An 18,882-nucleotide genomic window follows, 5' to 3' on the forward strand; every position below is an offset into this window, starting at 1 on the left:
GGCAAGGCCAATTCAAAGGCCACAGGATTCACCACTCTCTTGACCTGAAAAGGACCGATGAATCTTGGCCCCAATTTCTTGGACGGGCAGGATAATTTCAAATTAATTGAAGAGAGCCAAACTCGATCTCCAACTTTGTACACTGGGTTCTCCCTCCGTTTGAGGTCAAAGAATTTCTTATAGTCCTGTTGTGCTTTATGAATATTGTCTCGTAACAACTGGAAATTCGTTTTAATGGCTGCTAGCCGATCATGGACTGCGGGAACCGTTATTTCCTGATCCAAGTTAGGCAAAAAAGAAGGATGAAAGCCATAATTAGCCCAAAACGGGGTTTGGTTGGTTGCGGAGTGTATGGAATTATTGTAGGCAAATTCTGCGCATGGAAGCAGGGAGGTCCAGTCGTCCTGAGAGCTGGTGCAAAAACATCGGAGGTACTGTTCCAGGGTTTGATTGGTTCTCTCTGTTTGCCCATTACTTTGTGGATGGTAAGCAGATGACAGGGACACTTCAACCGACAAGGACTTGCAGAGCTCCTTCCAAAATCTAGAGGTGAATTGAACACCTCGGTCTGACACTATATTATTTGGAAGTCCATGTAGCCTGACCACCTCTTTGATAAATGTGTTGGCTGTTTCCAGGGCGGAGGGAGTGCCCCTCATGGGCAAGAAGTGAGCCATTTTTGAGAGCCGGTCCACGACTACCAAGATGGTGGAAAACCCCTCTGAGAGTGGTAGCTCAACTATAAAGTCCATAGACAGACCTTTCCAGGGCTGCTCGGGAATCGGCAATGGTCTTAACAGGCCCCATGATTTGACTTTAGCCCCTTTGTTACGTTGGCACGTGATGCAGGAATTTACATAGCTTCTGCAGTCCTGATGTAGCTTAGGCCACCAGAAGCGGCGTTGGATAAGTTCGTAGGTCTTTTTTACCCCGAAATGTCCAGCGAGTTTGTGGTCGTGAAAGGTTTTAAGGACCAACAATCTCACTTGTGTAGGAACAAAAATTTTTCCCTGGTGCCAGAGGAATCCTTCCCGTTTATTTAGAGAACCGGCTTCGAGTTCAGTACATTGAGTAGAGGCTTGCTGAATTGTGGACTGTAGGTCTGTGTGAATTAGAAAAAAGTTTTGAGCTGATAGGATGGTATTGGGCTCCGTCGTGCTGGGAGTATCCGGAAACATTCGGGACAGGGCGTCCGCCTTTCCATTCTTAGATCCTGGTCTGTAGGTAATATGGAAATTAAAGCGTGAAAAGAATAGAGCCCACCGGGCTTGCCGAGGTCTTAGGCGTCTAGCAGTCCTGAGATACTCTAGATTCTTGTGATCCGTGAATATCATGATAGGGTGTGCCGCGCCTTCAAGCAGGTACCTCCATTCTTCTAGAGCACATTTAATAGCCAGAAGTTCCCGATCCCCCACATCGTAGTTCTTCTCTGGGGGTGACATTTTTCGAGAGAAGAAAGCTACTGGGTGTAGCAGGGTCTTCGGGCCTTGTCGCTGGGACAGAATAGCCCCTGTGGCTACTTCCGAAGCATCCACTTCGAGAATATAAGGTAAGACCGGGTCGGGGTGTTGAAGAATAGGTGCGGTCACAAACAGGCTTTTTAATTTATCAAAAGCTGACTGAGCCTCCGGTGACCAGCGGAAGCGAATCTGCTGGCGCGTTAGTTGGGTGATGGGTGCGATAATTGTTGAGAATCCCTTTATGAATCTTCTGTAGAAGTTAGCGAAGCCCACAAATCGCTGAACTCCCTTCTTATCAGTGGGGGCTGGCCACTCCAAAATGGCTTTTACTTTTTGTGGATCCATAGAGACACCCTCAGTTGAAATAATAAGCCCTAGGAACTGGATGGACTTCCTCTCAAATTCACATTTTTCCAGTTTCACATAGAGCCCATGTTTCCTTAAGGTGGTTAATACTTTTTTGACATGAATCCGGTGGAGTTCCAGAGTGGAAGAGAAGACCAAGATGTCATCTAGGTACACGATTAAGAAGTTGTCCAGGAACTCTCGAAAAATTTCATTGACCAGATGTTGAAATGTGGCCGGGGCATTACATAGCCCGAAGGGCATGACCAGATATTCGAAGTGGCCGAAACGGGTTCTAAACGCCGTTTTCCACTCATCCCCTTCTCGGATGCGAATAAGGTTGTACGCTCCTCGGAGGTCTAATTTGGTAAAGACCCGGGCAGACCGGAAGCGCTGGAACAATTCTGGAATCAAGGGGAGAGGATAACGATTTTTGATGGTAACTTTGTTGAGTTCCCGGTAATCAACACAGGGTCTTAACGTGCCATCTTTTTTCTCAACAAAGAAGATTCCAGCGCCAGCTGGGGAGGATGAGGGCCGGATGAACCCCTTTTCCAGGTTCTCGTTGACATAAGTCCGAAGAGTTTCTAATTCCTTCTCAGATAAGGGAAATATTCTTCCAAAAGGGATCTCGGCTCCTGGAAGAAGCTCAATGGGGCAGTCGTAGGGCCTGTGAGGGGGTAGAGCATCAGCCTTTTTTTTGTCGAATACATCCCTAAAGTCCTGATAGGCTGCAGGAATGTCTTCAGGAAGGTCTAGGGCTGGCTGGATGGCCAGACATGTGGCAGGAGCGTTGGGTCCAGGGGGAAAGCAATGGTCCAGGCAATATTTGGACGAGAAGGAAATCCTCTTCTTCACCCAGTCAATTTGTGGGTTATGAGCCTGGAGCCATGGAAGGCCTAGGATAACCGGGAATAAGGGAGAGGACAAGACATCAAAGCGGAGGAGCTCTTGATGGCCCGAGTTTGTGGTAGTGAGTACCGGATAGGTTTCTCTGGTCACAGGTCCGGAACTAGGCAGGGACCCGTCGGCCAGAAAGACTTGAAGCCGTTGCTCCTTAATTTGTAGGGGGACCCCCAGTTTCCTTGCTAGTGTACAATCCAGAAAACAACTGCAAGCTCCGGAGTCAACAATTGCCGTGAGCTGGATCTTCTCTTCTGCTACCTGTAAGGAGATAGGAAGGATAAGGTGAGCAGGGGATGGCTCAGAGACCTGACAGTTCAAGACAGACCGTGAATAGCACTTACTGGGCCTCACGGGGCAGTTGCGGAGGAAGTGGCCGGAGGCTCCACAGTATAGACAGAGGTTAGCCTGGCGGCGACGTTGTCTCTCTTCGGTTGTTAGGGAGGAACGAATTAGTCCAATCTGCATGGGTTCACCGTCCGCAGAGGCATTCATAGCTGGTGCAGGGGGAGGAGAGGCGGCAAACGGGACCTTAGGCATTACCCAAGAAGCTCGGGCCCCCTGGAGGCGTTCTGAGCGTCGTTCCCACAGACGCCTGTCCATTTGGATGGCTAGAGAGATCAAGTCTTCCAGGGATGCAGGTGTCTCTATCCGAGCAAGCTCGTCTTTTAGAGCTTCAGAGAGGCCATGACGGTACTGGTATTTCAATGCCGCCTCATTCCAGTCCGTGTCGGCTGCCCATCTACGGAAGTCTACAGTGTAGTCCTCGGCCGGGCGTTTATTCTGCTGTAAGGCATGTAAAGCAGACTCTGCTGTGACCGTGCGCTGAGGATCTTCATATAGCTGGGCCATGGCCTCAAAAAAGGAGCTTACTGAGTTCAAGGTAGGACTCTTCTGTTCAAGGAGGTTGTGTGCCCAAGTCTGGGGTTCTTCAGCTAATAAGGAGATTATAAACCCCACTTTAATGGATTCCGAGGAGAAGGTCCTGGGCTGAAGAGCCAAATATAATAAACAGGCATTTTTGAAAGCCCTAAATTTCCTTCGCTCCCCACGGAAGCGTTCAGGCGTGGGCACCCGTGGCTCTGGTGGCGGAGCTGAAGCTGAATGGGCGGAGCTAGCTTGATCCGGTTGAGAAGGAGCCGGCAAAGAGCTAGTGGCAGGCTGATTAGGATCATTCGGAAGAGATGAGCCGGCTAGGTTTACTACCCGACCTTCCAGTTGGAAGTAGCCATCTTGCAGTCTTTGTACGGCTTGGGTTAGGGCTGAAACCTGTTGGCATAAAGCCTCGAGCGGGGAAGCACCTCTGTCGGCCTCTGACATGGCTGGTTTATGCTGTCAGGTACCTTGGTTGAGGCCGAAGTGCTGAGAGGGCTTCCCTTGCAGCTCGGTGCGGATCACCCCTGGAGGTGAGACAGGAGATGACACGTCCCAAGGAGCACTGGATGCTGGTGAAATCTGGATGGATGGATGGTATGGTATGGACACCCAGGACCGCTTCCAGGAGATCTAAAGGTGCTCAGTGGAAAAAGACACAAGGTTAATGCCAGGCCGAGGGTCATACACAGTTAATCAGTCCGGAAGTAATGAGCCAAGTGGAAGGTAGCAAAGGGGCAAGACAAGAGAGAGTCCGTGAGATCCAAGCCAAGGTCGGTACACAGGAGATCCAGCAGGGGTGTCAGAGCAAAGAGTGGTCAGGCAAGCCAAGGTCGATCAAGGGAGAAGATGCAGACAGGTCAAAGAAGCAAGCCGGGTCAAAACAGGAACACAGGTAAACGGACAGGTCACGGGTACAGGAGCTGACGATAAACCAGCACTGAGCACACCGGAAGAGCGTCTTATATAGGGCCAGGGTTGGGGAGATGGGCGTGGTGACACACCTGCTCTGCATCCGGCGATCTATTGCTGCTGAATGGTGATTCCTTTCCTGACAAATACGTACAGTCATCTCCTAGATTAAGACAATTAAAAGAGCCTACTCTTCTCAAGACCCTCCTGTTCCGGAGGACTTAAAACAGTAGTATACCCCTTTTTGCGACTTTTAACTACAGGTAAGCCTATAATAAGGCTTACCTGCCGGTTTAGGAGATATTTTCACTGCATGCAGCCGCTCACGCGATCGGCGCATGCGCTATGAAGGTCCGGCGGACCTTCAGCGTTCCTTGCCGGGAACTTGCCGGAAAATGACTCCCGCACGCATGCATCGCGGCTCCGGCCAATCACAGCGCCGGAGCCGCCGAACCCGGAAGAGTCGCCGAGGGATCATGTCAGCTCCCACAGCTGTGTCCGGGGGTCCGTGTCGGGGCTTCGTTCTAAGGTAAGTTTTTCATAATGAGCTAGTATGCGATGCATACTAGCTCATTATGCCTTTGTCTTGCAGGCTTTTTTTTTTTTTTAAGTATACAACCGCTTTAAGAGCACATTCAACTAGGGCAGTGCCAGCTCTGTGGACAGAGCAGTGCCAAGTGTTTCCTGAGACTATTTGCAAGTCAGCAATATGGTCCTCCTAGGACACCTTCAATACACTTTATTAGGTGAAATTAGGCTCATGACAGTAAAATTTGGAAAATGCAATCTTACGCTACTGACCATTACAACATTTTTCTTGCACCCTCTCGTATGGCGATTTAGTTCCCAAGTGTATGCTGCCATGATGCGCCAGGAAAACGGAAAAGTGTATACTCACCTTTTCTTAATTTTCCTTTCTTGCAGCATCTTCATGGCAGCAGACAGATTCCCACCCAAATGGTGAGAGTTGGAGAGAATGTTGCGAGCCGGGTCTGTCTTTGATTTATAGTTAATCAGTCCTATCAGGTTGTGGGGGGCGGAGCCACAACCCAAGTGTATGTTGCCATGAAGATGCACCAGGGAAACAAAATTACGGAAAGGGGACTATACAATTTTCAGTTTTTTGCACTGTCTGTACCTTCTTGCCCCTGGTACAACCACTCCCCTATTTTATGTCCTGTTCCCAGAGCAACAAAAAGTGACAGAAAATCACAGACAGTAGTAAAAACCTACACACGATCCAACAAGAGCACCAAACAAATGGCCAAGAGTTCAAGGTTTTTAATGATAAAATTATTTATGTCATGAATCAATTGAATCAATTTTATCATTAAAATCTTGGGCTTTTGGATGTTGGTTTGGTGCTTTTGTTGGACTTTATATGTCAGTTTCCAAGTCTGGGTTCTTTACCTGATTCTAAGGGGTGTCCCTGTTTTGTGATGTGCTGCCGAGCTAGAGTCAATGTGCCCAGTGACAATTTTTTAGTGACCCTTAGAAAATCTAAATCCAATGCCCAGTGGTGATGAGCCGAACACCCCCCTGTTCGGTTCGCAACAGAACATCTCTAACAGAGGAAAAGTTTGTTCGAACAAACGAACCCCATTGAAGTCTATGGGACTCGAATCTCGAAAAATCAAGCGGCCTCATTTTGAAGGCTTAAATGCAAGTTATTGCCCCGAAAAAGTGTATAGGGGTCCGGGTCCGGACCTGGGGAACATGTAGCAATGAAAAAAAAGTTTTTAAAAACAATCGTTTTAAAAGGAGCACTGATTTACTGATTTTAATGAGGCTTAAAGTGAAACTATAAAAATGAAAAATTCCTTCAAATATCGTGCCTGGGGGGTTCCCTGAATGTGCCTGTAAGTTAGTGCATCTCTACGATGTATGTAGCCTGCTGCAGCTATACTGACATTTCTAAAGCAAAAAATGTCATATACAAATATACATACAAGTTTCAAATCGCATGTACTTGTCATACAGATGCAGAAAAATTGGGCCTTGCTTGTTGATGGTGCCTGAACACCGTAACCCCTCACAGTTACTGTTGCTGGGTGCAGGAACGGGCCCTGCTGCTAAAAAATCCATACAAATATGAAATCGCATGTACTTGTCATACAGGTGCCAAAAATTGGGCCTTTGATGTTGTTGGTGCCTGAACACCATAACCAACCCTTTGTAGTTACTCTTTGAAATCGCATGTGCTATACAAGTGCCAAAAATTGGGCCTTTGCGAAAGGTGGTGCCTGAACATGGTAACGAAGGCCTCGCAGTTACTCTTGCTGGGTGCAGGAATGGGACCTGCTGGTAAGAATTCCATGCAAATTTGAAATCGCATGTGCTATACAAGTGCCAAAAATTGGGCCTTTGCGGAAGGTGGTGCCTGAGCACCGTAACCAATGCCTCGCAGTTACTCTTGCTGGGTGCCAGAACGGGACCTGCTGGTAAGAGTTCCATGCAAATGTGAAATCGCATGTGCTATACAAGTGCCAAAAATTGGGCCTTTGCGGTAGGTGTTGCCTGAACACCGTAACCAAGGCCTCGCAGTTACTCTTGCTGGGTGCCGGAACGGGACCTTCTGGTAAGAATTCTATGCAAATTTGAAATCGCATGTGCTATACAAGGGCCAAAAATTGTGCCTTTGCGGAAGGTGGTGCCTCAACACCGTAACCAAGGCCTCGCAGTTACTCTTGCTGGTGCAGGAACGGGACCTGCTGGTAAGAATTCCATGCAAATTTGAAATCGCATGTGCTATACAAGTGCCAAAAATTGGGCCTTTGCGGAAGGTGTTGCCTGAGCACCGTAACCAAGGCCTCACAGTTACTCTTGGTGGGTGCAGGAATGGGACCTGCTGGTAAGAATTACATGCAAATGTGAAATCACATGTGCTATACAAGTGCCAAAAATTGGGCCTTTGCAGTAGGTGTTGCCTGAACACCCTAACCAAGGCCTCAGAGTTACTCTTGCTGGGTGCCGGAACGGGACCTGCTGGTAAGAATTCCATGCAAATTTGAAATGGCATGTGCTATACAAGTGACAAAAATTGGGCCTTTGCTGAAGGTGGTGCCTGAGCACCGTAACCAAGGCCTCGCAGTTACTCTTGGTGGGTGCAGGAATGGGACCTGCTGGTAAGAATTTCATGCAAGGTGGGGGAGACTGACGAATAGACTGGTGCAGATCTACCTGGCGGGGGGGAGGGGGGGATCTATAGGGGCCCTAATTGATTGACTGCCAACCACGCACTACGAGGGGGACAGGGGGTGGAGAGGTTTATTTTCACTACCTTTCCATGCTCCTCGCCACTCTCCATAATTTTATTTATTTATTTGCTGACAGAATGGGAAGTTGCTACACTTAGGTCACACTGGAGATTTGGGCTATGTTTCGCCCGGAAGGCTTCCTCTCATTTGTTCCATGTTGAGGGGAGAGGAGGGGAAGACTAGGTGTTTGGATTCATTGTGTTTTCACAAAAAAAAAAAAAAAAAAACTTTCTCTATCCAACTGTTTTTTTTACCCAATGCACAACTGTTAGGAGGTACTGTTATGTTCTTTGCTTGCATAGTGTTGCTTTTTACTGTACGGTTTGGATGCATCTCTGACATATATACTGTACGATGGATTATTTGTCATGTGCTTTTACAATATGTTTATGACTGTGTTGGATATCAATAAAAATCTTAAAAAAAAAAAAAAAAGAATTCCATGCAAATGTGAAATCGCATGTGCTATACAAGTGCCAAAAATTGGGCCTTTGCGGTAGGTGTTGCCTGAACACCGTAAACAAGGCCTTGCAGTTACTCTTGCTGGGTGCAAGAATGGAACCTGCTGGTAAGAATTCCATGCAAATTTAAAATCGCATGTGCTACACAGGTGCCAAAAATTGGGCCTTTGGTGTTGGTGGTGCCTGAACACCGTAACCCCTCACAGTTAGCAGGGCACAGGGACAGGGCCTGCTGTTAAAAATGACATAAATTGTATGCACATGTCATACAAGTTCAGAAAAATTAGGCCTTGGGGGATGGTAGTGACCTAAACCAAAAACATTGTTGGAAGCTAGCAGAATCAAGGTAGAGGAATAGGATAGGCAGCATATGCAGTCTTCAAGGCATGGCAGACCCTTAGCAAATTCAATCTGTTACATCAGCATCAGGGGCCTGATAACTCTTGTTGATCAGGACTGGTTAATTTTGATGAAAGTCAGCTGATCAACAGAGTCTGTGGACAGACGCACTCTTTTGTCCGTCACAAAACCTCCAGCAGCATTATACATCCATTTGGAAAGCACGCTGGAAGCAGGACAGGCCAGTAGCTCCATTGCATATTAAGCAAGTTCTGGCCAGTGATCCATCCTCAAGACCCAGTAAGCCAGTGAATGCGCAGCTGGAAAGGTCTCCAAGTCTGCTCTTGCACCTAGATAATCATGCACCATATGATGGAGACGCTGGCGATGGTTGCTTAAACCTAACAGCCCTGGGTGCTGCTGAGGACAAAATAACTGTATAAAGGCATCGGTCAGCCGGCCACCTTCTCCACCGCTCCTCCTTTGGCTGAACGATGCCTCAGAAACATGTCCGGAGAATGTTGACCTCCCAGTGTCTGGAAAGGTGGTACACAATTTTCTTTTAAAGGCCTCCTCAAGATGTTTCATCCTCTGTTCCCTCTGCGAAGGCAGGATGAGCTCTGCAACTTTACCCTTGTAACGTGGATCAAGAAGGGTTGCCAACCAGTAATTATCCCTCTACTTGATAGCACGAATCCTCGGGTCCTTTCGCAGGCTTTGCAGAATCAGGGAGCCCATGCAACGTAAGTTGGAGGAGGCATGAGCTTCTGAGTCCTAAGGATGACATTTTCAGCAGGAGCAACCTCTCCCCAACCACGTACAACTCCTGTGGTTCTGGGGAATCAAAACCATCCCTTGAAGACTGCTGTATGCTATCCTCTTCCTCTACATCCATGCTGCCGAAATCCTCCTCCTCCTCTTCCTCCTGTGGGTTTTGTGGCCCTGCAGGAATGATATCTGCATAAAGGGGGCCTTGTGAGGAAAGGAAGTCCTCCTCTTCCTGCCTCTGTTCTGCCTCAAGTGCTCCAGCAGGTAGACTAGCGGGATAGTGTCACTGATGTATGCATCGTCCCGGCTCACCATCCTTGTGGCCTCCTCAAATGGTGACAGGACGATGGATGCATCCTTAATCAAAAGCCACTGGCGTGGCGAAAAAAAGCCAAGCTCCCCTGACCCTGTCCTTGTGCCATACTCACACAGGTACTCATTGATGGCCCTCTGCTGCGTGTGCAGCCGCTGCAGCATTGCCAACGTTGAGTTCCACATGGTGGGCATGTCACAAATGAGGCGGTTGGTGAGCAGGTTGAATTCCCGTTGAATGACAGATAAGCGAGCACTGGCACTAAACGAACGGCGGAAATGGCCACAGACTTTCCTGGCCTGCCTCAGGAGATCTTAGAAGCCAGGGTATCTGGTCAAGAAATGCTGCACCACCAGATTCAGAACATGTGCCAAGCATGGAACATATGTCAAGTGTCCCTGTTGGAGGGCAGAGAGAAGGTTGGTGCCATTGTCGCATACAACCATTCCTGGCTCAAGCTGTTGTGGTGTCATCCATCTCTGAGCCTGCCCCTGCAGAGCTGACAGAATCTCTGCACCCTTCCCAGCTGCCAGCAGAGTTACCCAGTTCGCCGTGAAAGAAATGTAACGTCCCTGTCCATGCCTGCTGGACCAAGAGTCAGCAGTAATGTGCACCTCCCTGCTGACTGCTTTGTCCAACGAGGCCAAAACACTACCTTCCACATGACGGTAGAGAGTCGGAATGGCCTTATGTGAAAAGAAATGCCTTTTTGGGACCTGCCACTGTGGTGCAGCACATTCGACAAATTTGCGAAAGGGAGCCGAGTCTACCAGCTGAAAAGGAAGCAACTGTAATGCTAGCAATTTGGCCAAGCTAGCATTAAGATGCTGAGCATGTGGATGGCTGGGACAGTATTTCTTTCTACTGTTCAAATACTAGGGTAGTTAAATTTGCCTGCTGCTCAAATCAAGCGGTGGTGTACTGCTAGCAGATTGGGTGCAAGTCTCTGTGCCGCTCATTGCTATACCATCATCCCTCTCAATGCTGGTATTTGAGAAGGCATGAGTTATAGTAGGGTTAGAGATCATAGATGAGGAGCAAGGTGATGTATGCTTGTTTTCATCTGGTGCCTCTTTCAGGTGCTGTTGCCAACGGACTACATGGCATGTCGTCATATGCCTTGTAAAGCATGTGGTGCCCAAGAGGCTGGATTTCTGGCCACGCTTGATCCGCTTTAGACATATGTTGCAAACAGCAATGCTGCGGTCTACTGCACAGATGCTGAAAAAAGCCCACACTAATGAACTTTTTGGAATCCGCTGGGATTTTGCAGCACCCTGCACTTGTGGAGCTCTATGCTGTGACGCAATAGGTTGGCTACTGCTATGGCGGCCCCTGGAGCACATCCTGCCTCGTTGGAGTTGTGCATCCTCCTAATCCTCCCCCTCCTCCTCTATTCTGTCAGGCACCCAAGTACAGTCAGTGACCTCATCATCCCCTCCCTCCTAGTCACTGGAGCAAACTTGGCAATATGCTTCAGCTGTGGCAACATGACTGCTGGTTTCTTGTCCATCATTGTCACCCCCTCTCTCTAGGCTCACGTTATTCCCTTCACAGCTTTCAAATTGCTGCGCATCCTCCAGGAGCATGTCACTGACACTATGATCAAATAGTTCAGGTGACTCCTCCGTGCATGATGGTGGGGCAAATGAAGGAGGAGCTGTGGAGAAGGAGCCTGTGGAACGGGCCGCTTTGGCAGCTGTGGTGGAAGGCAAACTACTGGGAGCGTGGGTGTCAGAGGAAGAGGAGGATGAGGATGGCTTATTGATCCACTCCACCAACTCTTCCACATGTTGTGGATGAATAGCACGGGCAGCACCGGAAATAAAGGATGGGCATGCCCCGCCTGCAGAGGATGCACTATGTCGACTGTGACCACCACTTTTCACAATGGACACAGAGCCTGCTTGCCCTCTTTTCGTGGCCTGTGAGCATCAGCCTCTCCTTGTCGGCCTTTGGGACATGATGTTGATACAGAACAATATAGGGTATACGCAACTGACCAATAGATACTCAATGACCTGATATGATGTAATTGATAGCCCTATAGATGAGCTGTAGTGGTTATAGATGTACGCAAGTGACCGATTATCAATACTCTCACTGATATCTGATGTAATCTATACTCCTATAGATGGATGATCTGTAATCCCTATAGTAAGATCCACAACTGAGCAAAGATTACTGTGGCTGATTTATGCAGTGATCTCTATTCCTACAAGTCTGAGACCCCTATAGAAAGATCCACAACTGAGCAAAGGTTACTGTGGCTGATTTCTGCAGTTATCTCTATTCCTACAGGTCTGAGACACCTATAGAAAGATGGCAAGTAGTAGAACAATTCTCCTGCGCTTGAGTATAACATAGGACAGAGGGAAGAGAGATACTTCAAACTTGAGTGGACAAGCTTGTGGTCTTGCTGCCCCTTCAGGATCAAGGGTATCCGAAACCAACTAGGAAACAACAACAGAAAAGAAAAAGGGCACACCGACCTAGTGCATTACCACTAAAAATGTATTAGAAATATTAAAAAGTATACATTATACTCACAAAGCAGGTGTGTATACACACCTCAACATAATACACATATAGTCTCCAAGGTAGCCAAGGAACCGCACTGTGCTGAATGGTATGCAGTGTGCCGCATGGGGCTGCTGTGTCTAGGCTGACGCGTTTCAGGGGCGAACCCCCTTCCTCAGAGCCAAAAAGAGTTGCTGCTGAGCCATACTCTGGAGAGGTCAGGGATTAAATGGGGGCTGACCACACCTCTTCCTGTTCCACCCGGAGGGGGGAGGGGGGGGAAGGGAGGGGGGGTGGAAAGAGGGGGGGAGAGGGGGGGGAGAAAGGTGGGGCCAGAACTGGGCAAAGGTTACTGTGGCTGATATCAGCAGTGATCTCTATTCCTACAGGTCTGAGACCCCTATAGAAAGATCCAAAACTAATCAAAGGTTACTGTGGCTGATATCTGCAGTGATCTCTATTCCTACAGGTCTGAGACCCCTATAGAAAGATCCACAACTGGGCAAAGGTTACTGTGGCTGATATCAGCAGTGATCTCTATTCCTACAGGTCTGAGACCCCTATAGAAAGATCCACAACTGAGCAAAGGTTACCGTGGCTGATTTCTGCAGTGATCTCTATTCCTACAGGTCTGAGACCCCTATAGAAAGATCCAAAACTGAGCAAAGGTTACTGTGGCTGATATCTGCAGTGATCTCTATTCCTACGGGTCTGAGACCCCTATAGAAAAATCCACAACTGAGCAAAGGTTACTGTGGCTGATTTCTGCAGTGATCTCTATTCCTACAGGTCTGAGACCCCCTATAGAAAGATCCACAACTGGGCAAAGGCTACTGTGGCTGATATCAGCAGTGATCTCTATTCCTACAGGTCCGAGGCCTCTATAGAAAGATCCACAACTGAGCAAAGGTTACTGTGGCTGATTTCTGCAGTGATCCCTACACTGCTAGGAATGTCTCTCTGCACTGTCTGACTCCAAAAAAAACTACTCTCTCCCTGCCAGAATCGCGTGCCTGTCCCTGTCTGATCGCCCGCACAATGACACTACACGCAGTGGCTGCGCGAGCAGCCTTCATGTAGTGTGGCGCGTGTACTTGGCCCCTGAGCCATGACTGGCTAAAGGCAGCATGCCTTTAATCCAACCATGGCAGAGATCATTTGATTGGCCAAAGCATGAGGTCAGGGTGCATTCTTTGGCCAATCCCATAACGCGCGGCACGCGTGCAGTGCATTATGGGAAACTCAAATTTCCCGCAAAGAAGCACATTTGTTCGTCATTCAACGAACGATCGAATTGGCGATGTTTGAGTCGAACTTACCTTCGACTCAAACTTGAAGCTCTGTAACGTTCATGCGTTTTTGTTTGTGGATGGATTTACAGCTGCAGAATTATTACACTCAGTAGCCTTGTAGAGAATCTGTTGAACAACATATCCAACTCTCAGGACTTCATCACCGTGTACAGCCTGTTATATACTATATATATATATTAATAGATGTTTAATGGAGGGATAGAGTATATGAGGATATATAGATGAGAGACAGGCTATTGTATGGTGAGCACTAGAAGTAGTATAGGAGAGTTGCAGGTGATGGTAAGCAGATAGGTTCTGATGTCAAGTATAGTGCAGATGGTAAGAGGACACAGATGGAGTATACTTTAGACAGAGTAACCTAGTGCAAGGATAGTTCAAGGTAGTCCCAAGAGCTAACAGTCTTATGCAGATGATAGTGAATAGATAGATACAGATAGTCTTGGTAATTGCAGTAGATGACAGTAGGAGATTGGTTAGTAAGAATCCCCTGTGGGGTACTTATCACTTAGATAGGTTAGGAATAACAGTGTCCATTGGAGAGGGGTGATCCCGTAGCGAGATACGGATCACCAGCGAGGTTTCCGGCTTTAGTTCAGCAAGGAAGGTATGTCAGCAGCTCCGACTTCTCAGGCGTAGGTGCGATGAACATGTGGGTGAAGGTGAAGACAGCATGCCAGGGGTGATCGGGTGGCGAGACACAGGATCCGAAAACAGGTTCAGGTAGCGAGATACAGGAATGTGTCGAACTGGTATGCTGACTTCAGACAGCGGGACGCTCCAACCATGGCGGTTGAACGAGCGATGAGTGAGAGCAAACCGGCGATTGAAATAGCCGCTCATAGCGGCGCTCAGCAGTGATGTCATCCGGTCTTAAAGGTGTATGCGTCCTTTGTTATACAAGATGGGACGCAAAGAGAGGAGAAATATAGGAACAAGGGTACCATAGGTACCGGAACATTACAAGCTCATCCCTAGTGCCCAGTATCTTCTTTTGTTAATAAGTAAAAACCTGACAGGAATGTTATCTATTCCCTACTCTATCCAAACTTAAAAAAAAATGGCTGGAGTTAGACTTTAAATCCGATTGGCAAAACACAATTCTTGCTTCATACATTACTAATGGAGTCTGGTGTCCCTATAAAGTATCTCCAATGCAGCTTCAAGCACAGCTCCACTCAGATCCAGAAGCAAACCGTCTGCTACTGATATCGATGAGCGTTGAAGGATGTCTAATTTCATTCTTGGCTACAATATTTGATTTCAATCTTGGTCTGGGCGTTTGTAGAGAGCAGCAGATAAGATCCTGGCTCTGTTACCTGGGTATCTGCACATTAATGTTAATGGGCGCTTCGCAGATGACAATTTGTAGCTCTGGCGGCTGGATCTAGTTTACTCTTAAGTAGCTGTGATGAGAGCTATGATGATGATTGATAAGGATTTGCCTCCTTGCAGACAGCAATACAGAAAGAGACAAGAATGAAAGGGGAGAGATGAATGAGGCTGAAAGAAAGGGCAGCTCTTTACACTGGAAAGGCCAAACAAAGGATTTATCAGAGCCTGCCTGTGAAAATCTGGGTTATTAGTTGGCATGAAAAGTAAAGCAGCTGGGTCAGAACATTTTTAATCTCCTGGTTTTGATTTTTCAACTACTTTGTTGTTTGCATTTCTTCTCTCTTTTTCTTCTTTCAGGATTTAGTGGGTTTATTGACCCTGGATTGTACTCAATCAGGGCTTTTTTTCAGCTGGAACTTGGTGGAACCTAGTTCCACCACCTTTGGCTCAAGCCTCTTCTCCATACTCACCAGTATCACTTGTAAACACATAAGTCCAGCTTCTGTGTTTACAAATGATAGCTTGTCTCTCAGAGAGCAGGATGGGGACAAGAGAGATGCAGGTTCCTGGGGAGCAGTGTAGATGCCAACACCCCCACTGGATGATCTCCATAAAAGTGAAAGAGGCAGTGTGCAAAGAGGTACAAGAGACTGAGTGCTTCAGCTTCATACAGCAACACACGTAGGACATGTAAAAGATGGTGGAGCCTTTTAGGAGGTGAGGAGAAGATGGGGGCAGTGGAAGGGGGGGGGGGGGTGGTTGCATGCAAAGGTCAGAGATGTGAGATGTGGATGAGGAATGTAAAAGTAATCAGCTGTAGAAAAAGGCTAAACTCTGCACTCTTTGTGTAGTGCATCTGAACCCTGCACTCTGTATGCAGCACACCCCCCAACTCTGCACTCTGTGTGTAACCTCCCCCAAACTCTTCACTGTGTACATAATGCACTCCTGGTATTAAATTCCCCTTTGAGAGCCTCCCTCTAATAGTGAAATTTGGCCACACCCACTATTTGATGCAGTTTGGAGGATGTGTGTGTGTGGGGGAGGAGGATTTTGGCAGGTCGTGGTTGAGTTCCTGTACCTATTTTCTGAGAAAAAAAGCCCTGTACTCAATTATGTCATTCTGTGACCACAGCCCAAAGTGTCTCATAGAAGAGGCTTCGGGACAAGGGTCACACAGATACAGGAAGCCTGCCTAAAGCTGGCCATACATTTGTAGTACCCTCCTAGGTAGGTGCTAGGTAAAAGCATTGTTTGCTCTGCCTGCTTATCAGGGGAGCCTGATTGTTAGTTTTGCCTGTTGCATGTGTCCATGTGTGATTTATCTGGTCTGAGGGAGTGTCCCCACTGTATCCAATAGGGGAGCCTGTTGGACAGTGGAGGAAACCCAGCCAGTAACACACAGGCTTTTATGACTGTCCCAGTGGGTTGGCACAACAGTGGTGCATCCTGGGATACGTTATAAAAGCCATGGGCACATGTGACAGGGTGTCTTTGGGCAGGAAGCCAGGTTCCAGGAAGAGGGTGATGGCTGTCTCTCCTCCTGTCAGCAAGGAAGGTGGTCACAGGCAGTCGGCCTAGTGGATCAAGTGTGTGATGCTGAGCCAGGAGGTCCAGGATACTGACAAGTGGAGCTGAAAGCAGAGCAACCCAGGGAAAAACAGTGTCCGTGAGTACCGGGAAGCTTGCCATGGGTCTGCCCAGGAAGGGGACAACTCCAGTGGAGAGTCAGTGGACAAGGGGCTAGCATGCACGGGAAGTGAGAAAGGGGGTGCCAAGTTAGGACCCTGAAGAGAAATTCTTTCAGGAACATATCTTCTACTTCACTTCAGTGGCAAGGTGAAGCAGCGGTCTTGCTGCACACATTACAGTCAGTTGTCCTCAGAAATTGTGCATAGTTCAAGTTGGAGTATCCCACTCATCCCTTCTCCCATCCCAGTTCCAAATAAAACACAAAAAACCAAATCCCCTGGACTGTTCATTGATTGAGCCAAGGACTTAAAGTGATACGTTTAACAGACTGTTGCTGTGGGTAACCCAGGGGAATCCCTAGGGGTAGTGCTACACATTATACAATTTTCTTATTCCTGTTATTTTAGATTTACCTTCAACTATGTAGTGCAAGGACCTGCCTGATTGCATACACATTGAACTTGTTTATATTTGACCTCATATTATATGGTTTTGGTAAATCTAAAGGAAAATTTTAGAAGATAAATGTATAATGTATGGACAGCCTAAGAGAGATGAAAGGCATATTTCTCATCTCCCAAAGTTCACAAGCATTTCACCCTTGCTGTTGCATAAAAAACATCATATTTTAAAAGTCTGGTTTCGTGACACACACACACACACACACACACACACACACAGTAAAAATAAATAAAAAGATAAAGCTGTGTGGGTGTGGCCAAATTGTACTAACATTTGCAGTTGCTTACAGTATAACTAAAGGAAAAACTTTTCTTTTTAGTTTTGAAAAGAGCGGAGAGGGGTTAGAACCCCTGTCAGTTTTTATTGTTGTCTGTGCCACCATTAGGGAAATTTACCATCTTTAGTTGTCCTATTTACCATTGTCAATTTAAAGTAAAAGAAAGTCCCAAATTTTGGGTTGTCCCCAGAAAAGTAATAGAGAGAAAATCTTCCATTGGGGACACTAGTTCTGGTGACCTGGGGGTCCCTAAAAAATTTAGTTTACAGGTATTTTCTCTCACCTCCTGTTCGACTATGGAACAGAAAGTAAAGGGAAATCTCCACAATGGGACACAGATGGCGAAAAAAAAATCTGACGGGTTATAAGACTCCCTTTCCCTATCCAAAATAAAAAAAATAGGTTTTGCCTAAAGTTCTACTATACAGCAGATTTCCATGTTTTATTTCACTTAAAATAGATTGTTTGGACCAAGCTAGTCCAAATGAACTATTTCATTCACTAAGTGCTGCAGCACTTCTAAGAAAATAATGTATTGCATGCTTCAGCTACAGCTGGCCCAAACAAACTATTTCCTTCACTAAGTGCTGCAGCACCTCTAAGAACAGATTATATTACATGCTTCAGCTACGGCTGGTCCAAACAAACCATTTCCTTCACTAAGTGCTGGAGCACCTCTAGGAACTGTATGTACTGCATGCTTCAGCTACGGCTGTGCGCTTCAGCTACATACAGTACAAAGTGCTAGGTTTCGGTTGTGAGACAGAGACTTCCCATCTCACACCTGGAAAAATATCAAGTCAATCTAAGCTGTGCTCAGCCATACCTAGATAGCTTTGTAGTCTGTGAATGAATACAAAGCTTTCTCTGAACTGGAACGCGGAACACTGGAACTCATCACCTTGTTTGGGACACCTCTGTGCCGGCTGTTAGCCACGTAGGCCCAACGTTTTCTTTGGGTGTGCTTCCAGACACACCCTACCTGAACCTTTTTTACACTAAGCTTTCTTCCTCTTCTCACAGGGTTCCTGGGCATATCCTTACTTTCTAGGGGTGGTTTGTCTTCCCTGACACTTGTACCAGCTTTACCCAACATCAGTGGGTTTCCAAGTTCATTAACCCTGTTAAAGTTGCCCTAGGCAAACAAACCATCAACTAATGCTATATTCCACAATAGTTCACATATTTCAATGTCACAATTACAAATCTCATCAGTACTCTTTCAGAGAGTCTCTGGGTACCTTAACCTGTACCTCTTTTTTGTTTGTCGTTGATGGACAAAATCTCTTCTGTTGCCGTGTCTATTCTAGGCCCTTCCTTACTTATGAGGTCCAGCGAATAAGGCAGTATATGCACCATTTACTAGCAATAATGCTCCACATCACTGCATCAGGTGGAGAGACCTCCGTCACTTCTGACTTCTCGGATAGTTAACTTAAGCGCCTTCCATGCAAAACAGTATCTGGAAGCACTCTCACGGAGAACTGTAAAACCACTTTCCACACAGATAGCCAGCACTGTACCAACCAGTTCCATTTTCAACCAACACAGCTTAGCCCCACCTGTACTACCTCACTCTACCGAATAATACTTTGCAGTACCAGATTGCGCGACTGCGTTGGAAACACACAGCAAAAACAGCAAATGCATTT

Source organism: Pelophylax lessonae (assembly GCF_965119305.1).
Source record: "Pelophylax lessonae genome assembly, chromosome: 12".
Lineage (NCBI taxonomy): Eukaryota > Metazoa > Chordata > Amphibia > Anura > Ranidae > Pelophylax > Pelophylax lessonae.